This window comes from Thamnophis sirtalis, unplaced genomic scaffold (assembly GCF_051295495.1).
Source record: "Thamnophis sirtalis isolate CommonGarterSnake01/CBP01778 unplaced genomic scaffold, rThaSir2_p1.2 scaffold_9, whole genome shotgun sequence".
NCBI lineage: Eukaryota > Metazoa > Chordata > Lepidosauria > Squamata > Natricidae > Thamnophis > Thamnophis sirtalis.
This window is the reverse complement of record NW_028261389.1, coordinates 48,034,646-48,061,469: the sequence shown is the minus strand read 5'-3', so window position 1 is coordinate 48,061,469 and position 26,824 is coordinate 48,034,646. Positions and strand designations below refer to the sequence as shown.

Sequence of the window (26,824 nt, the reverse complement as noted above, 5' to 3'; positions counted from 1 at the left end):
TTGGGTCATCTCAGGGTGTTAATTCAGCTTTCCATCCAAGTACCAATGGGGCAGCAGAGAGACTGAATGCCATGGTAGAGCAGTACCTGAGGTGCTACATGAACTATCAGCAGTCCAATTGGGCTGCTTTTATCTTTTGCTGAAATCGCATACAATAATGCTGTTCACAGTAGTACAGGATTCACGCCATTCAAAATAGTGAGCGGTATGGACTTTGTCTCAATGCCTGAGTATCCAAGGGATCCCCCCTCCTCAGTCAGCTTGACTGATTGGATGTCGATGCTGAAAGCAACCTGGGAGAATGTCAGAAAAGCACTGGCTAAAGCGGCACAAACCTATAAGAAACAGGCAGATAAACATCGGGCTCCGCAACGGCCATTCCGGGTGGGAGAGAAGGTTTACCTCTCCAGATTAAAACTGCCTAGCAAGAAACTGGGGCCAAAGTTTATGGGACCATTCCCCATAGTAAAGATCATCAACCCAGTCACAGTGCAATTGACACTGCCTCGATGCTGGGGAAGATACACCTGCCATTTCATAGTAGTCTCTTAAAACCTGTGATCAAGGGAACAGGAGCTGACATCGCAGCGGTACGACATGCGATCTTGGAGCTCCAAGATCACAGCAGATTTTTTTTTGCTGCTGGACGGTCCTTTTGGACCTAAACCATCCTGAAGAGATGGTGACAGGGAAGAGTATATCTTGTTGATCTCTGGGACATCGCAAAGTCCTGATTGATCCAAGAAAATCTCTTCTTGCTGGCGACAAAAGCACAGCCAAAAGCTGCTGAAGTTGGGACAGCTCCGCAAGGGGAGGAAAGCAGAAAGAGAAAGTGTGTCCATCTGGTGAGGAAATTTTATTGTTATAAAAGAGACAGCCCCCAAAAAATCAAAGCTAAATTAAATTTGCAAAGAAAATAAAATAAAAGGTGAATTAAGCTATATTGGACAGCGTGTTATCCTTTTTTTTTCATTTTCTTTTATGGATGGAAGTTTTGCAAATATTTCCTACTTTTTAAAGTGAAAGTATTGGTTTTTCTTCTTCTATTTCTTTTTTTACCTATGGATTAAATCTTTTTATTTATTTTTATAATATTGGTTTGGATGGTTTTTTTCTCTTTATTTTGTTCCACTTAAGAATTTTGTTTCTTTTAAGCCTGGAATAAAAGAAGATATAAAAGGAATATAAAGAGGGTAGTAATACCAGAGGGAAAAGAAGTTGCACTGCCACTTGGAGGTTGGAAGTTGAGTCCTGGAAATATTGCTTTCTCTTTTTTCTCTTTGATCATTTTGACCTTGCACTTCAAAGGCTTCAGTTTGTTTACAGAAGAGATAAGGAGAAGAGCATGGGTTGTTTATGAAGGTGCTCTTTGGATGCTTCTGTGGCAGCTGGAGAGAAGTGAAAACAAAACCTTGTTTTGAAACTAGAGTGTTAGTGTTTACTAGTCGGAAGAATGGCAGAGCACCAAAAAGAAACCATAACATTACAACAGATTATGTTTGAAATTCAAAAATTATTAGAAATAACAGAGAGAATTGAGAAGAGATTGGAAAATATGGATTGTAATGCAGTGAAATTAGATGGAAGAGTTGAAAATATCCAGCAAATGGAAAAAGTGGAGGTTAGAGTCCTAAAAACCCAGGGGAGAGATGAACAAAGAGGCAAGATAATTGTGGATACTGACAGTGAACTGAGTGTGGTTGGAGATGGAAAAAGTGGAACATGGAAAGGGAAGATAGATGGAAAGGAGCTCAACCCCAGATTCCAAGGTATAGAAGAAGAAAAAAGAGAAGAATTGATGGATTTAAGGAGAGAAACTTTGACAAAAGCACTACTGATAACCAAAGATAAGCTGATTAAAGAAGCTGACGGAGGATCTCGAGATTTTACAAGATATGTAAAAAAGCAACAAGTTGTGAAGAGAAGTCCATACAAATTTGATTAAGGAAATAACCAGAAGACTAATTCCACAAATGGCAAAAGACATGACTTCACTATTACTGGAAAGACAGGTTGAGATATGAAAACTAATAACAAAATATCAGTCAAATGTAGTAAATTAGTGCATTATGTTAAAAATGAAGTGATAATGGATATAGTTAGATAAGTAATTGATAATGATAACAATGTACACATATGTATTGGTTTGATAAGAGGAAATTTGATATAAATTCTAAATGGTGATCATGAAAGGAAGTTTAGAAACTCTGTTATGTATGAAAGCTTATAATATTTTTTTAAAAGAGTAAGTTAAATTTAATTAAACTAAGCTAAAAAATGAAAATGATGGATATTGTTAAATAAATGATTGATAATGATAATAATATATTTGTATTGACATGATAAAAGGGAAATTGGATATAAATTGTAAACAGTGATTAAGAAAGGAGGTTTAGAAATTTTGTTATTAAACATAATTAATTTTTATTTAGAAAGTTTTATAAAGATGTAATGTTGCTGCATGATATTGAAAATAGATAATGGAATGGCATCGTGCGGTTTTGCTTTAAATTTTGGAATATTTTATATAAAGGGACGTAAAAACAATTATAGTAATGAGGATTGAGGTATGATGATAGTAATATATATAAATATATTTGTTTTAAAATATATAACTTGATATGAATTGTAGGTGATGATTGTGGAAGGGATGCACGAAAGCTCTTTGTAACCAATTGACACACTTTTTACAATTTGTAATGGAAGATATTTTTGTGGTGTTTGTTGTGTTTTGTCTGTGTTTATTCAAAAATAAAAATATAGATTAAAAAAAGTGATCTGATCCACTCTGAGACCAGTACCCCGGGAGCCCCTGGGCCCTGTGGTCATAGGGGCCAAACCCATTATGAAGTTCAACAAGTCCTTGATTCGAGGTGGCACAGGAGACAACTCCAATACTTAATCAAGTGGAAGACTACCCCTTATCAGAGGCATCTTGGGTAACAAGTAGGAATATCCAGGCTGATCACCTTATAGCAAAATTCCATGCAGAAAATCCAGGCAAGCACATCCCTAAATTATATACCTGTCTCAAATTGTTTCTGTGTCATACAGGTCGCTTTCGGGAAGTAAGGGGAGTCAGATGTCAACTTGTAAAGCATTGCCATGACTATTATCAGGTTGGCATTGGAGGGAAGATTCCATGCATACGTTTGGCCAGAGTGGGATCTCATATTTCTACAACCTTGTTGGTGAATGTGATTTATGACCCAGACAGAGGGGAGGGGTAAAGTTCAAACGCAATTAAGCGAAAGTCAGTTTCGACTCCGCAGGAGAACATGCCAGAATGTTGATCCTAATAAATGAATGGATTTCTTTTGAACTTTGTCTTGAGGCTCGTAAATTAATAAGGTCATCTGGGAACTTCACAATGAGTTCACCTGTGTCCCCCATTGTGGCCAATCTCCATGGAAGAGATAGAAACCAAAGCCCTAAACTCCTTCACAGGAATTCCACCCATTCACTGGCATAGGTATGTGGACAATACTTGGGTCAAGATCAAAACAGAGTGTCAGAACCTCTCTATTAGATAATTAGGAAAGAAGACCACGAGACTCCATGAGTAGAAATCAAGTGTACTTTTACTAATTATAAATGATTAAAGGCATAGCGAAGCAAAGTCTGATTATTTAGGCGTGAAAGCGATTGATATATAGAATAACCCATACCCCTCCCCTTGGCATCACAGTTACAGTCCAATCATAATTCTCCCAAGTGTCAGGTGTGAGATAACTTCAAAAGGCATCACGAAGATGGAATGTCGGTGCCGTTAGTCCTGGCGGGAACCTCCTACGCATGCGTAGTCCGACAGGCAGTTGAGCTCCAGAACTTTCCTCCAGCACAATTAGTAACCCCTCCCAAATACCATGCCCTCCCTCCCCGTTTCATGGCAGCCGAAGCAACAGCAAAGCAGAGGCTGACATGCGGCCGTCCTCCGGAAAAAGGCGGTCAGGCCTGGAAAACGACAAAACACAAACAAACAGACGAACAACAAAAACAGAAAAGAAAAAGAGGGGGGGAGAGAAAGTCAAGGCTTGTCAGGATAAGCAGAATAAAACTGTCGAAGCAGTCGGGGAGCACGGACATGGGACTTGTCCACCCATTCGGTATGAGATGGAGGAAAATGCTTCCAAGCCACCAGATACTGTATCCGATTCCGCCGCCGTCGAGAGTCCAATATTTCTCGAACCTCAAAATGTCGTTCACCATCAATCAACAGGGGGGCAGGTGGTGGGTCCACAGGCGGACGTAAAGATGAGAAACGAACTGGTTTAATGAGGTTAACGTGGAAAACTGGATAAACATGGTTGAGGTGCTTGGGTAGCTGCAAATGAACCGAAACAGGATTGATGACCTTGATGATGGGAAATGGGCCCACGTACTTAGGCCCCAACTTCTTAGACTTTTGTGTAGTTTGAAGGAACTTCGTGGACAAATAAACCTGGTCCCCCACTTTGTACTGGTAAGGTTGCGCACGCTTCTTATCAGCCTGCTCCTTATGAGCGTGATGTGCAGCATCCAAAGTACTAAGTGCCAAAGGCCAAACATGGCTCAATCGCTCACTCCACTCAGAGACGGAAGAAACTCGTGGTTGCTCAAGGGGAATTTCAGGAATAGGAACAAAGTCCTGACCAAACACAACATGAAAAGGAGTGAACCCAGTGCTGTTATGGACAAAATTATTATAGGCCACTTCAGCGTGCGGCAACAAGTCCACCCAATCATCTTGCTGATAATTGATGAAACAACGTAAATATTGTTCCAGAACAGAATTAGTCCTCTTGCAAGCCCCATTAGTCTGAGGGTGGCAGGCGGAGCTTAGACCCTGGGATGAGCCAATGCGGTTAAGAAATTCCTTCCAGAAAACAGAAGTGAACTGGACACCTCTATCGGAAATGATGCGATCAGGCACCCCATGCAAACGATACCCCAGGTAGTCAATCTTCTCCTGGTGAAATTCACACTTGGACAACTTGGCATACAGTTCAGCGGCCCAGAGTTTTTTCAGGACAGTGCGGACCAACGTGATGTGTTCGTCATAAGTTTGAGTGTAAATAAGGATATCGTCCAAATATACGATAACGCCTTTGTAAAGGTGGTCATGCAAAATCTCATTAATTAATTGCATGAAGACTGCAGGCGCCCCCTGCAGGCCAAAGGGCATCACCCGGAACTGGAAACAACCGAGGGGGCAGTTGAAAGCCGTCTTCCACTCATTCCCCTCCTTTATGCGGACTCTATAGTACGCTTCTCTGAAGTCCAGTTTAGTGAAAATGCGGCCCTTTCCCAATTGGGCCAGCATGTCCTTCATCAACGGTAACGGGTAGAGGTTTTGAGCTGAGATACAGTTCAGGTTTTTGAAATTAACACATAATCTCAGGGAGCCATCTTTCTTCTCCCTGAACAACACAGGTGCAGCCACCTTGGGTCGTGCTGGCTCAATGAAACCCCTTTCCAAGTTTTTATCAATGAATTTTCTCATTTCCTCCATTTCCCTAGGGGACATTGAATATATTTGGGGCTTTTGAAGCTTAACCCCCGGCAAAATATCGATGGAGCAATCAGTAGGTCTGTGGGGTGGAAGCTTATCTGAAGATTTTTCACTAAAAACTCCTTTCAGGTCCCAATACTCTTTTGGAATCTTTTCTTCCCCCTCAATTTTCTCCTGGCCCCTGGTGGCCAATGCGGGGCTGGAGCCAGCAGGTTCTGGGGTGTCGGCCTCCCCGTCTGGAGCTGTGCTGGTGCGAATACGCAGCCAACCCTCCCTCCAATTAATGCGAGGGTTCCATTTACGAAGCCAGGAGAGGCCCAAAATCAGGGGTCTGTCCATTCCAGGAGCCACAATAAAAGAGATCAATTCTACGTGGGTGCCCATTTTCATCTCTAGAGGTTCAGTATAGAAATGGGCTGGGCCACCCCCTGCAATGGATCCATCGATTTGGCAAAACACAATAGGGGTTTTCAAAGTTCTTAATTTCAGGCCCAGTTTTTCCACCATTGCAGGATTAATCATACATCTTGAACAGCCCGAGTCAAGGAGGACAGAAAGCTGTTCTGTCACCCATCGGGTGGTACCCTTAATTCTATTGGGATCAACATGGGGCCTTTATTTGAACTCACCCAGCGAGGCGTCGTCATCGGAGTCATCAGAGGAGCTGGGGGTGACGTCTGCTTCTTCCTCCACCTCCTGTCTGAAGCACTGGGGGGTGTTAACAGCAGCAAAAGCAGCCTCTTTCTTCTTTCCTGGGGCCTTGCTCGTCTTCCCTTCCCTCTTGGCAGGGGGCTGGGTGGTTGCAGGAAGTTTAACGCGGCAATCTGTGGTGCGGTGGCCTCCCCTCCCGCAACGGAAGCATGTGAGCGGCTTGGCCTTGCCGGTGGAGCTTCCCTTGCCCTCACCCCTGATGCGGAATGGGGCCTTTTGAGCTGGGGGGAGGTGATCTTCCTGCTTTCTCCTCTCTCGCACGTTGAAGTCTAATCAAATCGAGTTCAATGTCTGCAGCATTTTCATACCAAGCTGTAACTCGCTTGGGAAGGTTTCTGTTAACGCATTGTTGGTAAATGTCCTCATTTAATCCTAATGCAAACTGGTCCAAAAGGGCATCTTGAGACCAGCCTCTCATATAACAAGAAAGCTGTTGAAACTCCTGAATATATTCAGCCACCGGTCTATCTCCCTGTTTGAGGGCCATAAATTTCATCTTTCCTCATTTCTCAATTAGAGGGTCATCAAATCGTCTCTTAAATGCAGTCATAAAAGCATCAAAATTCCTCAGGAGCGGGGAATTGCTTTGGTGCAAGCTGATCATCCATTCGGCCGCCTCTTCCTCCAAAGCAAGCAAAACCATTCGCACTTTCATTTCATCTGTTTCTAAATCAGGCCCATAAATTTCCATATAGTTCCAAATTTGTATAACAAAGAGACCAAGTTTCTTGGAATTCCCGTCATATTTTACAGGTAAGGGGGGGACTTTTGCCATTCTGCATCTTCTGGGGGGGGGGGCTGCTCTGGCAGCCGCCCTGGCTGGGGGGGCAGAAGCTGTTTCTGGGTTTGTTTGCTCCCATCCTCCCTCGGCCTCTTCACCCTCCTTAAATTTTTGCATAGAGTACCTTTGTTCAAAGTCTTCCGTTTGGTCTCTTTCTCAGGGCTTCCGTTCGGTCAAGGTTTCTTCCCAGTCGGCTGGTTTTCCCCTTTGTTTTCTCCTAGTAACTGCAGCATCCCAACTTTCGCTGTCCTCTTTTTGCCCCACCCTTAGGGACCATCGAGGGGGAATCGCAGGGTCCGCTATTCCTAGGCCAGCCATTCTCCCAGGTAATGATGGGTCTGCAGTTTCCCTTTCAATCTCTTCTTCATCGCTTGCTCGCAAAGATATTTTTTCCTCATTCCTTCTTGTAAGTACACCCCCCACAGAAGGTTGAAATCTCCTGGTGGGGTGTGAGTGAGACTTCGCTTACTGTCAGAACCTCTCCATTAGATAATTAGGAAAGAAGACCACGAGACTCCATGAGTAGAAATCAAGTGTACTTTTACTAATTATAAATGATTAAAGGCATAGCGAAGTGAAGTCTGATTATTTAGGCGTGAAAGCGATTGATATATAGAATAGCCCATACCCCTCCCCTTGGCATCACAGTTACAGTCCAATCATAATTCTCCCAAGTGTCAGGTGTGAGATAACTTCAAAAGGCATCACGAAGATGGAATGTCGGTGCCATTAGTCCTGGCGGGAACCTCCTACGCATGCGTAGTCCGACAGGCAGTTGAGCTCCAGAACCTTCCTCCAGCACAATTAGTAACCCCTCCCAAATACCATGCCCTCCCTCCCCGTTTCATGGCAGCCGAAGCAACAGCAAAGCTGAGGCTGACATCGAGGAATTGGAAGCATTCACCAAACATCAGCTCTCTGGACAGTTACATCAAATTAATGCAGGAAGATGTTAAGGAAAATAGTCTAGCCTTCCTGGACTGTGCAGTACACATTAAGAAAGATAGAAGCCTTAACATTAAAGTTTACAGAACTCCCCCTCCCCCAGATTAATATTTACATTTTGATTCCCATCACCCACTGAAATACAAAATGGGAGTTATCAGAACCCTACACCAAGCTGAAGGCCTGCCTACCAGCAAACATGGGAAAGAAAAAGAACTAAAACACAACAAGGAAACCCTCAGAATGTGTAGCTATTTCAAATGGGCCTGCATCAAATCCCAAAAACAATCCAGCAGGAGTCCCCCATAACAGACAAAGAAGAAAACAATAAATGAAGCAATGTTGCTATTCCATATGTTGCAGGGATATCTGAAAAGCTCAGGAGGATCTTCAGCCAACACAACATACATGCACACTTTAAACCCAAGAATACACTAAAGGCAGAAGCTTGTCCACCCCAAGGGTAAAATACCCAGACACCAACGGAGCAACGTGGAATGTAGTGAGACTTGTGCAGATCTGTACATTGGGGAAACTAAACAACCACTTCATAAGCACATGGCACAACATAGGAGAACAAACCCATTAGGACAAGATTCAGCAGTATAACTGCATTTAAAAAACAAAGGCCACTCTTTTGAAAACAGCAAAGTCCACATTTCAGACAGAGAGGACCACTGGTAAAAGAGGCCATCTATGTCAAAATTGAACAGCTCTCCCTCAACAGAGGGGGAGGGGTATGGCATAATCTATCTCCAGTCTACAATACAGTCCTTTCAGCTGTTCCAAGAAGGCTCAACACTCATTTGCATTACTCAGATGACCCTGAAAACACAGATAAACTTTCAGTGGCCTCAACAACTCTCTAAAATAATGCAAATGACCAGCTCTCTGCAAAGAATATAAATCCTTCCATTCCCCACCATCTAGTCAGAGCTAAAGAAGCTTCTTGGATAAGAAGCGAAATGTCTTTAAAAAAAACCAAGAAAGTCCAGTTGCCTCTCAAAAAAAGCACATTTGGGACATTGATTAATTAGTGAGGAACTTTACAGAAGCATCCATGAGGTTCATTTTTCGTTAGACTGAAAGTCGCAGCTACAATCACCTTTATTCTTGCTATAGCTCAGTCATTAAATAAAGCAGATCCAGAGATAAAGTGTAGCAGTTAGAAAGTGTTCCTGTAGGATCCTAATATTCAGGGCTCTTGACCAAATGTACTATACTCTCAGCATAACCACTTCAAAGAGCTCTTTCATGTTCCACATATTTCCACGAAACCCTCAGTTTGTCTGCAAATAAGAAGGCAGATCTGGCATATATGAACCTTAATACTGTTGCAATTTAGGCAGGTTTTGTTTGAAAGGGCTGTGGACTTTGCAGACATCTCTGTAGACATGACAAACATGGATGTTTCTTGCAATTACCTTGGTCATCATGAGTTGCATTTTGAGACTATTATCTGAAACAGCTTTCAGAATGCAAAAAAAGCACAGATCCTTAAAAACAATCATCTGTGGCTGCTTACATTTTACCAAATGAATTTCAAAATTGTTCCGGGTCATTAATGATTTAGGAGTCAAATATTGGGGGAGCATACATGTCCAGCTACACAACTCCCTTCATATTAAGATCTTCAAGATAATCTACCAAGACAAGAATTTGCTTATTTTTAAGAAGGCCTTCTCCATGCAGAAATGGGCAAAATTTGCAGATTGGGAAATTGCATTACATCAACCAAGCCCCTCATATATACAATAATTTTTATGAATTATTCTTCAGGCCCCACAATTGCAGCAGCCAAGCCCATTTGACTTGAGTGTGTGGTGCTAACCTAGTCATGGTAATTAGATCATGGTACAGTGTTGTGTTGTGCCAACCAGAAAGTTTTGTTAATTGATTAAACCATGGATTAGTGAACTATGCATGAGTTGTCTCTCTTCTCTCCCATTCTCTCATTGAGAAGTAAGTCATTTTCCCATTTGCTGCCTTTATAGATAGCAATTTTACTGTAGTGAATTATAAATCATAAAGCTGACAAGGGTCACTTCCCAGTCTGGGGGCACTTGGGAAAAGCATTATTTGATCCATTTATGAGCCATTGGTGTGAGCCATTTTCAGTAGTACCTAAATTTCCAAACTAACAGTAATTTTTAAAAGTCACATTGCCCCAAATCAATTATGAAAAAAATGGTCTAGGAGAACTACCCCAAAAATGGCTCAGACATGAATAATGTAAGGCAAAGATTTTTAAAAACTTTCACTAAAAAGAGTCTGTTTTGGAATTGCTTTTCATTCTGAGGTGTTTAACTTTCTGCTGATTAGAATTCTAAGATAATCAAGAATCATAAGATACAACACTAGTGATAGTCATAGGATACTAAATAAGCAATCAAATCATTGTTTGATTATTTAGGAAACTAAATAAAACAATATAAATTGTAAATATACAAACAACAAAGGTTGTAGTCATAAGTAGGAGATGTAATTGATGAATAATGTGGCTGATATTTGCTAAATAGCTACATTACTAATAGTCAAGATATTTCTTAGATCCTGTTGTTCAGCTTGGTTCTGGAAAAGTTGAGTGGATGGTTCATTCCCATGTGGTGTTCATGTGATTCTTTTAAATCTCTAGAGATTCCTGATGAGACTTTTCTATCTTGCTTCTTTCACAAGATTTTACATGACATTCAGACAACCATTTCCTCCTGCTGCAACTCTCCCACTGTCTGTCTTTTCTTCCCCACATAGTGAACAGACATCTCATAAAAGGTGAAGCACTCACTTAATTGTATAATATATTTTGATTGATGTCCTAAAAGCTGCCCAGTTAGAAACACAGCAAATGCTACATCAGCCTTCCCCAATGTAATGTCTATTTGACATGCTGGCATCCTGCTTCTGAGGTTCCCAATTATGGAAATTATAATTTCAATACTTCTGCACTATGTAAATGATTCCAAAGCAGTTCACGAATCTACTATGAAGTAGGGTTTTAAATTGCTGTGCTTCTGCTGTCCATTTGTCTTTACTTTAATCAATAATGTACACAAGAATACCATAGTTTTCAAAGGCAGCTATCTTTTCTACTTTTAGGAGACATGTAATTGCAATGAAGAGACTTCAAATACACAATCCTTTCTCCTGTCTGTTCTTTCGCCAGTACAGCAGGTTAGAAGATTGAACAGTTGTCTGGATGTCCTTCCATTGAGAAAAATTACCATAACAACATCATGTTTACAAAATGTTTAGAATCATAATGGACTTTTCTTAGCTTCTCTTCTCTTACTTTCTACTAATCGTAGCTCAGATTACATGTAGAAATTAATTCCTTAAGGGGACATATTCATTTTTACAATTTGGCAGAAGTTAAGGAATTTTCCTTCAAAGCAGAATATCTCTTTGATATGATATAGTTGCATATTTTTAGAATAGACTGGACTTGGGTGAAGTAACCACAATGTGTACAGGTTATGAGTTGCTATGATCATATCCATTACCAAAGCCACCTGAAGTATCATCTGAGCCAAAATAGCATTTTAGTTAAAATGATGGGAATTGCCCCCTCTCATCTGCCTTCATTCTCTTCATTTGTTTGCTCAAATTCTCCTTATTTAATCATGAAGGAATGTGCCTCAAAAATTGGGTAGTAATTCCCCAATAAATCAATCCAGATACACTCCTATGTATGGCAAACTTTAAAAAATGGTTTTAAGTTCAGAAATTCTCCTAGGATATTTGGTTCTCAGTTGCAAGCAACCTTTCTCAGTTGCAAATAAGAGAATACTGTAGTAAATGTGGAATCCTGAATCCAAACCAAGTTCCAGGACAGCAATAGCACTAGAACTTATCTTACATACCTCTTCATAGTATTTTACAGCCCTCTCTAAGTGGTTTACAGTCAGCATATTGCCTCCAACAATCTGGGTCCTCATTTTACCTACCTCGGAACAATGGAAGGCTGAATCAACTTTGAGCCAGTAAAGATCGGACTCCTGGCAGTGAGCTGCATTAACCTGCAATATGCATTATAACCATTGTGCCACTACGGCTCCCACCACGGCTCCTGATAACAACTAGCAGCCCTCAAAAGATGTCCAGGAACCATAAAGTCATATCTAAGGCCTCATTCTTCACATTAGTTTTGACTGAAAGCCAAAAGATAATGTAACCCAAACCCTACATTCACTATACCTCCAGTAGTAATTCTAGAGTAAAAGAAGCCTAGAACAAACTCTGAAACAAAATTGTATTGTTCTATAACATTTGACATTAGTTTTAACCAGCACCCTTAATGAAACAGCAACAACTGTAACTTCAAATATTTGTGTAGTGCTAACACGCTTAAGGGCCGCTGGAGTCTGGGTTCTCCTGGCCCTCTTCGTATGGCTACCAGTCCAACCTGATGCCTCTCTGATGCACCTCTACTTGCCAGGGTCACGTGATGGGGTAGTGGTCAGCCTCTTCTCAGCAGGCAGATCATGGATGGGGTGGTATTCAGGTGGCTGGTTGAAGTTTCTTCCCCTTTCTCTATCTTCACTCTCTCTTAAATTGCCTGGTGGGCTCTCCTTCCACAGCCTCTGCTCCTTCGTTGTTTTCTCTGCTTGCCTCCTTTCACTCAAACACTTCTCTTCCTCAGGCTTGGTCCACAGAAGCCTCTGCTATCCTATACTCGTTTGCTAAGTGAAGGTGTGGGAGGAGTAACCAATGGGTATTAACCCAGCCCTCTTGCCTAGGAGACTGAGGTAATCTTTCGAGGCCACATGCAGTTCAGGTAAATCCAACTGCCATTCTCTCCCTCAGGTTCTGACCAGTTCTGGAGAATTGGTAGTGGAAATTTTGAGTAATTCGGAGAACTGGTAAATACCACCTCTGACTGGCCCCGCCCCCATCTATTCTCTGCCTCCCGAGTCCCAGCTTATCGGGACGGAATGGGGATTTTGCAGTATCCTTCCCCTATCACACCCACCAAGCCATGCTACAGCCCACAGAACTGGTAGTAAAAAATGTTGAATCCCACCACTGGGTAAATATAATGTTTCAGGTTTTCTCAGTTTTTCATTTATACAAATCTATTAGGATTTTTCATATTTAATTTTGATGGACATGTATAAAATCTTAGAATTTTTAAAATTAATTAATTAAAAATTTAAAGATTGAATGCTTTTGATGTACATTTCTCCTAACATTTGCATATTGACTTCCAATCTTGCATAACATGCAAAGTTAATGCAAAAAAATTTCTGTAATACATATTACACATTATCATTAATGCTTGATTTTTTTACAGACTTTGTCTGGTACTGAGGATTTAATAACTGCCAGCTGATGTAAGATTGTAAACTGCAATTTGTAAACTGATGCAATGAGAATGATTCATTAATACAGTCATTGCCTATTTAAGACTCCACACAAATAATTGACCTTTTAAAGAGGTGTCTATATATATGTGTGGCCATTAGAGGGATTTTCTCTCTCTTGTTGTATATCATTTCTCTCCTTGTTTTTGTACCTGAGTAGTAAGGAATTTTTATCTCCATGTTTATGTCTGTATATATTGTGTATATAAACCACTATTAATTGTCTAGAAGCTCCTGGGATTATCTCATAATAATAATAATTGCTGCCAAAACTCCCAGTCCAGAGAGAGGGCCAGAGTGACTAGAGAGCTTAGAGAGAGGAGTAACCCAGGGTGAGCTTGCAGCAGAGTAAGTGATTAGCAGGCAGCATGACCACTGTATGCATAATGGGAGGAGGTTTCCTGGTGTCTCAGCTACACTCTCCTGGAGTGTGAAGATGGAGATGTACCTGTGAAGGGAGGAGTTGTGGACAATTGTTACTAATTCCAACAGCAGTTCTAGATGATGGAAATCAGAGACGAAACAAAAAAGCATTAGCCAGCATAATTCTTGCTTTAGAAGACAGTCAGCTACTACACATAAGAGGTCTCCAGTCTGCAAAAGCTTGCTAGGAGGCGTTGCACAGTGTATATGTGACAGAGATTGCTGGCAATAAGGTGTTGCTGACTAGGAAACTGTATAAGGCATAGCTGAAGTTGGGAGAGTGTATGTGTCAGCCTCTGTTTTGCTGCTTGCTTTTCGGCTGCCCTTGAAATGGGGAGGGAGGGCATGGTATTTGGGTGTGGGAATTAATCTGTACAGGAGGACTGTTAATTGGGAGCTATTCTCACCATCTACTGCACATGTAGCAAGGAGGGAGTTTCCCACCAAGGCCAACTGTCCGGCATACCAACCTGATGATGATTTTTGAAGATGTTTCCCACCTGACAGCTGTGGAGATATTGGATTGGACTATGGACTGGGGTTACCAAGGGGAGGGGAATGGGTCATGTATTGATATCTACTGCTTGCACGCACTTTTGCTCAGATCCAGCTTTGCTTAGCTTCTATTTACTTATAATCAGTAAAAGTACTCTTAATTCTGCAAAATGGAGTTGAGTGGTTTCTTTCTCGGTTATTAAGTGAAGCAGCCTTGACATTAAGCTGGATCTCATCTCGCTGACACCTTCCAAGGGGGGTGCACCCAAAACCTAAAGGATGTCCCACTAAGGCAGTGATCAAGAAGAAGATATGGGAGCTGCTGCATTCGCCTGCCCTTTGGAGATGGAGCGAATGACTGGCCTGCACTTGGAAGAATGATCTGTTCGACCCAGATGGACTTGGGGAGTGGGACAGAAAGAGGACCCTGAAGAACCTCTGACTGGAATTACTATGAGGAGACGCAGACAACCAGTGACTGACTGGCGGGACCCTGAGGAGGAGAACCTTATGATGTCCCAAGCGATGAAACTCTTTGAAGGAGCGTGGGAGAGGCGCCGAGCCCGTGAGAGTGGTCTGGAGAGAGAAGTCAATATCCAGGAACCAGAAGGGAGGTATGCAGAAACCTTGGTTGATCCGAGAGAAACTGGAGGGGCCAAGGGGGGAGTTGAACAAGATGACCCTGCGCCGACCCCAATCACAGCGGCTAGAAACATTCCAAGAGGAGGGGCCCCTCCCCGCAGATTCCGGATGGCTAAGGTTCCTCCATTAAGTGTGAAATATGGGGGTGAACTGAAAGATTTAGGGTTCTTCATCATTCAAGTATGGAATTATATGCAAATGTATGATGAACTGGTTAGTGATGAAGCAAAGGTAAGAGATATTATGATGGCTTTGGAAAATAAAGCGGCGGCATGGATGGTGGGCTTGCATAATGCTGATTCCCCCCTACTGAGAGACTATAATGGATTTATGACCGCTTTGAGAAAACGCTTTGATGATCCCCTCACAGAGCATAAAGCAAGAATTAAGTTTAAAACTCTTACCCAGGGGAAACGGCCAGTAGCTGATTATATACAAGAATTTCATGAGCTATCAGCTTTTATGAGGGGTTGGTCTGAAGAGGCGTTGTTAAACCATTTCACTGATGGGTTAAACAAAGAGATTTACCAGCACTGCGTGAACCAGAGGCCCCCCCCCCCCGTAGACTGCAGCCCTGGTATGAAGCAGCTGCTGATATGGAAATTGACCTGGCCAGGCGGAATTACCAGGGGGAGAGTAGGAATGAAAAATCCCCGCCTGCCAAGCCCCCCTGGCAGCCCCGAAAGGAGGGAAAAGTGGATCTATAAGCAAACCAAAACCCTTCGTGTGTTTCCACTGTGGGAAAGAGGGGCATCGAGCTGTTAATTGCCACGTCAAGGTGACCCAAAAGTTCCCCCCCCCCCGAAGAGAGAAAAGATTGTGAAAACCTCCCAGCAAGAGAAAAGAACCTGCCCTGAAGGGGGAGGAACCTTCTCAGTGTTTCTGCCCTGGTGAGACGGGGGAGGATTCCCCTAGCTCTTCAGAAGAGACCGAAACCAAATCTGATGATGAACGGCTGGTAAGTTCCCGATTGGGACCCAGGACTATTTCGGTTGAGCTAAGAGTGCCCTCTTCTGGCGCACAAGAGAAAATGCTGGCTCTTTTAGATTCCGGATGCGTGCAATGCATTATGAGCCCAGAAAGAGTAGAAAAACTGGGATTGAAGCTTAAAACTTTAAAAGTTCCAATCGTTTTTGCCAGCTGGATGGTTCTATTGTGGGAGGGAGCCCTGCTCATTTTGTAACTGAGCCTATTGATATGTGGATGGGAACCCACCAAGAAACAATAAGTTTTATTGTAGCCCCAGGAATGGACCAGCCCCTTATATTGGGATTACCCTGGCTGGTAAATGAAACCCTCGCATATATTGGAGGAGGGGTTGGTTGCGCATCCAATCTGCTACGCCCCCTGAGAAAGGAGGAGGGGTTCCAGAACCAAATAAGACAGACCCCAACCTAGCAGCCAGAGGGCAAGAAAAGATTGAGGGGGAGGAAAAAATCCCGAGAGAGTACTGGGACTTGAAAGATGTTTTCAGCGAAAAGTCTTCTGATAAATTACCCTCACACAGGGCCACCGACTGCAACATTGATATTCTCCCGCGGGTGAAACTCCCTTAACTTCAGATTTATTCAATGACCCCTAGAGAAATGGACAAATTGAGAAAATTCATTGACAAAAATTTGGAAAGAGGATTCATTGAACCCGCTAGGCCCCGAGTTGCTGCTCCAGTCTTATTCAGAGAAAAGAAAGATGGCTCCTTTCATTTATGTGTGAATTTTAAGAACCTGAACGCGGTATGTGTCCAAAATCTCTACCCATTACTGTTAATGAAGGACATGTTGGCCCAGCTGTGTAAAGGAAATTTTTTCACAAAGCTAGACCTATGAGAAGCCTATTACCGGGTCAGAATTAAAGAGGGGGGATGAGTGGAAAACTGCATTCAACTGCCCTCTTGGTTGTTTTCAATTCTGTGTTATGCCATTTGGGCTACAGGGTGCGCCAGCCATTTTTATGCAGTTAATTAATGAGATTTTACAAGACCACCTCTATAAAGGCATGATGGTCTATCTTGATGATATCCTTTTTTACACAGAAACACGTGAGGAACACGTGAAACTTGTCCGTTCAGTACTGAGAAAACTATGGGCAGCAGAACTGTATGCTAAATTGTCTAAATGCAAATTTCATCAGGAGAAGGTGGATTACCTGGGATATCGTATCTCCCATGAGGGTATAGAGAGGGACCCAGCAAAGGTCCAAGGAGTCACCGAATGGGCGGCCCCCCGCACCCGCAAACAATTGCAAAGTTTCTTAGGTTTTGCTAATTTCTATCGTCAATTTATTCCTTCATTTGCCAGAATTGCCCTGCCGATTACGAACCTCCTAAAATTAAAGGGGGAGGCCAAACCTAAACGGGTAAACCCTTAAAATGGACCATGGAATGTCAAGCTGCATTCAAAAAATTAAAGCAACTTTTTGCAGCTGAACCAGTTTTGAAACACCCGGACATGGATTCACCATTTGTGGTCCAAGCAGATGCTAGTGATGTTGCAGTGGGGACGGTGTTGTTTCAGACAAATGCTGATGGAAAGTTACAACCCTGCACTTACAGCTCTCGGAAGCTGACCAAGACTGAGAGGTGATGGGCTATAAGGGAAAAGGAGGCTTTTGCAGTCAGGTGGGCCTTGATGACCTGGCGTCATTTTTGGAAGGGGGCTAAATACCGTTTTGAGGTGTGGACTTATCACAAAAATTTAGAGGCATTAAAGACCCCCCGGAAATTATCCCCCAAACAAATGAGATGGGCGCAACACTTCAATAGATTCAATTTCACTTTGAAGTATATCCTAGGAGGGAAGAACTTTATGGCTGATGCCTTGTCCAGACTTCCTCAATATAACAGTTCAAAGCTTAGTGTCGTCCACCCAGTCATCCCAACGAAAAGCCTCGCTGCTCCGGTCATCACCAGAAGCCAGGGCAGTTCCAATTTAGAAGTCACAAAGGACCTCGTTATGAAACTCAAGGAGGCCCTTGAAACTGATGAATGGTTTCACCAACATACCGATGAATGCATCATGAAAGAAGGCCTGGCTTGGATTGGGGCTACATTGTATTAGGGGCCTGGTTCTTCAACGTGCCCACGATTCACGCATGGCTGGGCATTTTGGCTTTGTTAAAACCCTGCATCTCATTAAAAGACAATTTTGGTGGCCCTCATTAAAGAAGGACATTGAATCTTACGTAGCCAGCTGCCCCACATGTGCTACGGCGAAACGGCCACTGGGGAAACCCAAGGGTTTGCTACAAGGAGTGGCCCGTCCCAAAGCACCGTGGAAGGAAATATCCATGGACTTCATTGTTGAATTACCGGAGAGTCAAGGAAATACAGTAATTTGGGTTGTTACTGATTTGTTTTCCAAACAGGTTCATTTTATTCCTTGTTCCAAGATACCATCCGCTAAATCGTTAGCTAAGTTGTTCATTACACATGTATATCATCTACATGGAGTGCCAGACCGCATCATCTCTGATAGAGGGGTCCAATTTACCTCCTTATTTTGGAAGGAGTTTTTGAAGCTGATAGGCTCCGCCCAGGGCCTAAGCTCCGCCCACCACCCTCAGACTAATGGGGCTTGTGAGAGGACTAATTCTGTTCTGGAGCAGTACCTCCGATGTTTCATCAATTACCAGCAGGATAATTGGGTGGAATTGTTGCCTCATGCCGAGGTGGCGTATAACAACTCAGTAAACAGCAGCACAGGATTTACCCCCTTCAAAATAATATTTGGACATGATTTTGTGCCTATTCCTGAGGTGCCTCGAGAAAAACCGCAAGTTCTATCCCTTTCCGAGTGGTGGGACCAACTCCGAAAGATTTGGCCCTTGGCATACCGAGCGCTGGATGCAGCTCATCGGGCACATAAGAGACAAGGCAATAAAAAGAGGACAAAGCCGAGAGATTATAAAGTTGGTGATCATGTGTATTTATCCACCAAGTTTCTCCAGACCTCACAAAAGTCTAAGAAATTGGGTCCCAAGTATGTTGGCCCATACCCGATTGTCAAAATCATAAACCCTGTGTCTGTACATCTGGAGTTACCTAAATATCTCAACTGTGTGTACCGGGTGTTTCATGTCAATCTTCTGAAACTGGAATGTATTTCTCCATTATGTACCCCTTTGACATCTCCACCGGCCCCTCTTCTGATCAAGGGAGAGCAGCATTTTGAGGTTAAAGAAATTTTGGACTCTAGGAAATGTAGAAACCACGTTCAGTATCTTGTTTCATGGAAACACTTTCCTCCCTCGCATGCTGAATGGGTTGATAAGTCCCATGTGTGGGCTCCTCGGCTCCTACGTAGATTCTACTCTACCTACCCTGACAAGCCTTGACCCTGATTGATTTCTTCTTTTTCCCTCCCCTCTTCTTTTATGTTATGTTGTTTGTCTATTTGTCTGTGTTCTTTCGTTTCTGCAGGGATGATGTCCTTTTTCCTGGAGGAGGGCTGGATGTCAGCCTCTGTTTTGCTGCTTGCTTTTCGGCTGCCATTGAAACGGGGAGGGAGGGCATGGTATTTGGGTGTGTGAATTAATTTGTACAGGAGGACTGTTAATTGGGAGTTGTTCTCACCATATACTGCACATGTAGCAAGGAGGGAGTTTCCCGCCAAGGCCAACTGTCCGGCATACCAACCTGATGATGATTTTTGAAGATGTCTCCCACCTGACAGCTGTGGAGATATTGGATTGGACTATGGACTAGGTTTACCAAAGGGAGGGGAATGGGTCATGTATTGATAACTACTGCTTGCGCACACTTTTGCTCAGATCCAGCTTTGCCTAGCTCCTATTTACCTATAATCAGTAAAAGTACTCTTAATTCTGCAAAATGGAGTTGAGTGATTTCTTTCTTAGTTATTAAGTGAAGCAGCCTTGACAGTATGTCCACATATTTGCAGAATATGAGGACATTTCTTGAGTTGGAAGAAAGGGGAATTACTTTTACTGAAGCACACAAGGTATATGGAATGCTTAATTCCTTGGACAGTTCATGGAATGTTCATGTGACCAGTCTACAGTCCATGCAAGAACAGGATTTAACCATGGCATATTTAACTGGTCGGTTGTTGGAGGAGGAACAGAAACAGCTAGAGAAGAGTCCAGGAAAACGAGGAGAGGATGTTCAGCACAGACCAGCATCTGCAACAGTCCAGGATCCCAGCAAAGCAACTGAAAGAGTTAACTTTGTGAAGAGTTACCTGGAAAAAGCAGAAATCACATTTAAATATTTCTATTCAATATATCTGAGCTCTCTCTCTCTCTCTCTCTCTCTCTCTCTCTCTCTCTCTCTCTCTCTCTCTCTCTCTCACACACACACACACACACACACACACACACAATTTTGTTAAAAATAATGTTCAAAATAACACATTAGGATATTTTTACTGTGCTTTGATATTTGAAGGCAAAGTCTAGCAAGTTCTGTCATTGAAACACAAAAATGAATAAATGCAATCAGACCCAATACTATCATACACATTGGGTACAAAACAGAGGTGGGTTCCTACTGGTCCGGACCGGTACACCCATACTGGTAGTGGAAATCAGGTATCTGTTTCCATACCGGTGGAAGCAGAGTCACCGTACTGGTACCCCTGCCCACCCGGTCACTGCTCACTCACTCTCTTGCCCCACCTGTCCAGTCGCTGCTCACTTGCTCTCTCGCTTACTTCTTTTCCTGGTTGGCTCTTGCGTTGTCCCTTGCTGACTCGATCCTATATGGGCCAGTTGGTGCAAGGCAGCTTTGCGAGATTTTGTGTATTTCTGTGTGATACCTGGTTTTTGAGATAATTGTGAGGTGGTTGCTTCTTGAAGTAATCACCTTTTATATGACTCCAGCGCTGCTTTCATATTTTGAGCTGTGTGCTGCTTTGTGAGCTCCTGCAGTTTGATGGGTTTCGATGGTTTCTGATTGCCCTGCTTTTGTTTTCCTGCATTCCTGGGTTAATCTTGGTCCCAGGTCTTTTGTCTTTCCTATCCTGGGGATTAGTTCTGCCAGGAAACAGGAAAATGGAGTTCTAAACAAGCTATTTTTAGCCTTTGTCTTAATGGGTATACTTAAGAATTTACCTTTCATCTGGTGTTTTTGTCTGGTGTTTTCTTAAAGGAGGAAACCATTGTTTTCTGTAGTTTCTAGTTCTGTGAGCTTCCTGGCACTGTCTTTTACACTCCCCCCAATGCCTTGATGGTTTTCATCCCAGTGGCTTTGTCTTTCCTGTCCTTAGGGTTAGGGAGAAAACTGGTTTCATCTGCAGTCTTTTGGGGGAAAACTGTTATTCTGTTTGTGTTTTCCTGGTGCTGTCATAGTTTGAGTGTGTGTGTGTGTGTGTGTGTGTGTGTGTGTGTGTGTAATGTCTTGCAGTTATCTACACATTAATGATCAAGTATTAATATTTGCTTATACATTTTAGTGACCTTTTTTACATAATTACTGTTTTCTTTCATACTTTTAGATTTCTAACTTCTGTTTCTGTTAGTTAGCCATTGATAAAACAAACCCTACATGAAAAAGCATTTGAAGCCTTCTCCTTGATTTTAATTGTCAATTTATTCATTCCTGCACATTCTAATATTTTCTTTATTCATTTTCCTATCTTTGTTTTTCCACTTTTGTGCAAACACAATTTCAGCAGCTGTTAACATGTGTAAAATTAAATATGTATTGTATTCCCTTTGAAATACTCAACAAAATATTTCTGGTTTTAAATCCATATCTTGCTTTATCATTGCTTCTAACCATGAACACCACTAACTCTTTTTAAAAAGTTTTTATTTTTTCATTTTCATAACAAATAACCACATGTATACTATTACATAACCAACATTATATTATATTGTTAAATGTTTATATCGATTTGTCTTACCATCAACCCCCCAAAATGATTATTGGCTCTTCTGGTCTCCATGCGCCATAATTATACCCTATCCATCTCTTTCTTATCTCTCTCTCCTCCTCCTCCCCACCTCCTTTCTTCCCTCTGTCATCCTTCTCTTCTCTACTTCCCCTTCCTCTCTCCTTCTCCTCTCTCTCCTTTCCACTCTTTCTTTCTCTCCTCCTCTTCCCTCTCCCTGCCCTCTCTTCTTCCCTTACCTCTCTCCTCTACTCCACACTCTTCATCTCATTTACTTGGTGTATTTCAGCATCTAAGTGAGCTCCATTTTATGTTGATGGTATTTATATGATGGTATTTATACTTTCATTTCAATATACATCTTTAATTTTAATATATATCCTCCTCCTCCTTTTTTTTAAAAAAAAGAAAAGTATACATATATAGTAATTATATATTTAAAAAAAAAACCAGCCTATTTTTGTCTGGGATGTAGACCTGGTTACGATTCCCAGCTATTCTCATCATTATATTTATATAGTTATACCTCATTACATACCCCAAATTTGTAGTTCTGTCTCTATAATCTCAATAATTTTCCATTATAAGTATATTTCATGTTCCCCTCCATTTTTTTATATTCTGATTTAGCTTACCCTTAATTGTTTTTAAATAACAATCCTTACTGTTCAATGTTCATTACAATTCCATTAATCTACTATGTAGAATAACAAGCGGTCCACACCTCACTTTGTTCATCATCTTAAGAGTTCTGTATGTGTCCATATTTAATATATTTTAATCTATACTTAATTGTCCTTCCATTATCATATTCAATCAATTAATAACTCAGTTTAATTATCATGTATAAAAGTGAATCACATACCTCTACTTTGTATTCTCCACCTAACAGTTTCATATTTGTCCATATTCCATATATTTTAACCTTTATTTAATTATCTTTCCATTATCATATTCAATCAGTTAGCAACTCAGTTTAATTATCATATATGGGAATAAACCACATATCTCAGATTTATATTTCCCATATAACAATTTCTAATTATCTGATTTTTTTCCCTAGTAAGTCTTTTGTCCCATTTCTCTATTCCTGTCTTCTCCTTTTCTTTGTTTTGACATGTCCACCCTCTTCAATTTTCCCCAAGCCACTGTCAAACCCAGTGAAATCTTGTATTTCCCTATATTGGGGCATAACCCCCCTCTTCCGTTTTCCCTATGTCACTGTCAAACTCAGTGAGATCTTTTGTCTGCTTTTTATTTCCTTTTGTTGGGGCACATCCCCCCTTTTCAATTTTCCCTATACCATTGTCAAACCCAATGAAGTTTTTTTATTTTCCACCATTTTTACCACTTCCTTATCCCCTCTCTTCTTCCTTCACTTCTTCAATATCTAGCTTCAAAATTCTATTTAGACTTGATGATTTATGCATATTTTTTATAATTTCACGTAGTTCTTTGAATTCCCACCTTTCCATAATGTCCAGTTCCAAAATTACAGTTAGTTATACAGTTGTTATCTCAGAGTTCTGGTCCACCTTAAATTTAGCTAGTTCAGCTAATGTGGAGAGGAAGAAGAGAGGGACCCATATTGATCCTTTGTTCTCCCTCTGGCAAAAAACTTCATATTTTCCCAGCTCTTGATTTTATTTTATTTTTCCCCTTGTTACTTTCCATGTCTCATTGATTAGAGTTGCTTAAAATATATTGATTAGAATGAATTCAAACACAGTAAGTCTCTTTGTTATGTTTCTCTTCGCCTCCTGCTTTTTCCAAATTCTGATTTATGACAATTGATTAATTAAAACTTCCTGCTCAAGGTTTCACATTACATTCATTACACAGACAAGATTAGGTTATAAGTGAAAAAATAATGCTTTTTTCTTGATTCCCCCCCTTGTTACATTCCACCTCTCATTAATTAGAGTTGCTTAAGATATGTTGGTTAGAAGAAACTCGAATGAAGCCTTCTAATCTCTTTTAAAGAGACAGTCTTTCAAATCCAAATCCAAATTCCAAGCTTGTGTTTGAATGGGTTTGTCACTTCTCTGCTTTCTCCTTTCTGTCTCCAAGTTGTTTAAAGCAAGTAGTTCTTTTTGGGCTAGTGATTTAACCCTCCATTTTCCCCCTACTTTCTTTCTTTTTGCCAAAATCTCAATCTGTCCATCAATATTATTTATACTCTCAAGGTTCTTTGCCTTTTCCAAATTCTGTGGATTAATTAAATCTTCTTACCAGGATTTTCATCCCGTTTCCTACATGCTCCTGCTCAGGTGCTTTGGCCAGAAGCCAGCAGCTTCTTGTGCAGCCATGTTGCCATGTTGCCTCCCCCAACGCCAATTCAGAGGGAAAATTTCTGACCTACAAGGGATCTGTTGCACTCCCTCTGGGTCTGATGAGATGCTGCCCCTTCTTCACCTTCCCCCCACAGGGAGGTTCTGATACAAAAGAATCTTGGCATTGGTTTGTCAGACAGAGGTCATGTGAGGCTCTTCAGAGCCCACACCTCCGAAATCTGTCTTGCTGAGGAACTTCTGGTCGAATCCCAACACCACTAGCTCTTGAATAGCTACTTGGACTGACCTAAGTACTGAACCTAATTCATATATTCCTGTTTTTTGAACTGAGGAATAAATTTCAGAAAAAGAAATCTGTATTGCTCTGTGAATCTACCTATGACATTCATTCTTCTTGATCTAACTTCTTAGATGAAAAACTATATCTTTCCTGTTTGTTGGCGGACATCCTTCCTAAAAACACTGTACATTGTTGGGTGAAAACAGAGGTCCCTTCTGTTACCTGTAGTCCTCAGCTTACAAGCACAATCGAGCCCAAAGCACTATTGTTTTTTTTTTTTTGCAGTTAATATTATTTAACAGGATGAAGAGGCAACAGAGTTTGACTGCTTTCTTCTCCAAAAAAACAAGACAGGAGCAATCAGCTGATCCACAACAGTCACCAGCACCAGCACCACCAGCAGTGCCAGCACCAGCACCAGCACCACCAGCACCATCAGCACCAGCATTACCAGCATGACCACTTCCACCACTTGAAGTCAGAGAAAGCAGCAAGTCCATCTCCTCCACTGAAAGTCTTCCAAAACTTCCTGACTGCTGGAGTTTGCAGCAATACAGAAACTTCAAGGACAAGTATGATGGACTGGCGGTATCCGGCAAAAGGTCAGGTTGTGAGTACTATGTAAAACAACGGGTTCTCATTAGAGAAAGATGTTCATGTTTCTAGAGAATGGAAAAATTTCCAGGTTGAGGCAGCAGGGACAAATAAGGAGAATCAGCAATTATCTCTCAGAAAAAAAATGAAGGAACATTTTCAATCAAAATCATACATTATTTGTAGAGAGAATAGTAAACAACAGGAGCAGGATGCTTTAACCAAATCCATAGATAAGTCAACTGGCAAACATTTGTCTAGAACAATATTTTTTACTGTTTATAATCTGGTGCAAAGATGCATACAATTCTCAGACATTGAAGGTAGGTAGATTTGCTAAGTGCAATTGGAGTAGATCTGGGAGTAGGCTTGCATTCATAGAGATCCGCAGTGAAAAGAGTTGAATTCATTGCAAACGAAATTAAAACCACCGTGTTTGCCAGCATTATTGCAAAGAATCTGAAAGTGTGTTTGATAATCGACGAAGCCTCAATGCTATCAATGAAAGCAGTTCTGATAGTTTTTATTAAAGTTGAGGATTCAGAATGCCCAGCAACCATTTTCGTTGAGCTGGTGGAATTGGAGAAACAAGATGCGGAGATTACATGTTCTGCAGCAATGGAAAGCTTACATAAAGTTGGGTTTACCACCGAATATCTGCAGAAGAATTTAATAGCATTCTGCTCTGATGGTGCCAGCGTCATGCTTGGGAGAAAATCTGAAGTCAGCACCAGAATAACTAAAAACTTCCCAAACATTGTAATCTGGCACTGCTTGAACTATCGCCTCCAACTTGTGCTGAATGATGCCATAAAACAAATCAAACAAGACAACCACTTCAAGATATTCCTTGACAAGATACACACCACTTTCCATAAATCCTGCAAGAACGAGATGGAACTTTTCCAAATCTCTGAACAACTGGGCATTGAAATTGTGAAGATTGGCAGAGTTTTGGGACCAAGATGGACTGCCTGTAGTTTAAAGTCAACCATAGCTGTGTGGCGTGCTTATCCAGCACTACATCAGTTTTTTCTGGGCAATGAAAAATTCCGAGGCATGGCTGCCGTTTTTGAAAATTTAAATTTTTTGAGTGATTTTGCCCTCATGATTGATATTCTAAATGAGATTTCTCTTCTGTCAAATGCCCTGCAGGAGAGAAACACAGATATAATCAAGGTAGAAAAATTGGTATTGCAGTCAGTTAAAGCATTTGAAATGCTTAGAAAAGGCCAATATGAAAAAAAAGGTTGATAGCTTCAGAAGCCTTCAAAAACATAAAATTAGTTCAAAATCAATGATTCTTTGAAGAAAAGGCTTCTGGATTGCAAACATCTAAAAATTTGGAGCTGGATTACTGGAACATTGAAGATGTAGTCGTTCCATGGGCAGAAGCAGAGGAGGGATTGATTGAATTTGGCGAAATGTTTAATTATGAAATTGATTTGAAAGACTACAGAGATTTTTTGGAAGATGTATTCAAAGATCCAAAGAACTACAAAATTCCTGACAGTATCAAAAAAGCTAGAGATATTATCAGGACAATTGCTGTTAGTTCAGCAGAGGTGGAAAGGGGGTTCTCAAAAATTAACCTCATATGTTCAGAACAAAGAAGCTGCCTAACTGTTCCAAATATTAGTAATATAATGACAATAAGCATTATTGGCATGCCTGTTAAGAGATGGGACCCAATTCCTACAGTGAAAAAGTGGCTCAGAGCACACCATCACACAGCTAATGATCCATGAATGAAAAGCAAGAAAAGTGAAACTGGGGAGTCTGGAAGCCTAAGAACAATTTGGAAAAATCTTCAACCCCAAAACCAATAACACAAGTAAGTACTTGAATATATCTCTTTCATTATTTGCAAGTGCGTGCAAATAAAGTCTTCCTTTCTGTGTCTCTTCTTTGTACCAGTCATTGGAGGGATACGGGCGATCCGCTGCAGGGCAGGGCT

The 26,824-nt window shown here is 41.4% G+C and overlaps 1 pseudogene; it reads left to right on the top strand.

Annotated features, from left to right (window-relative positions):
- Positions 1–26,605, top strand: part of LOC148044111 (E3 SUMO-protein ligase KIAA1586-like) — a 45,356-nt pseudogene extending 18,751 nt beyond the window's left edge.
- The last annotated feature ends 219 nt before the right edge of the window (positions 26,606–26,824 follow it).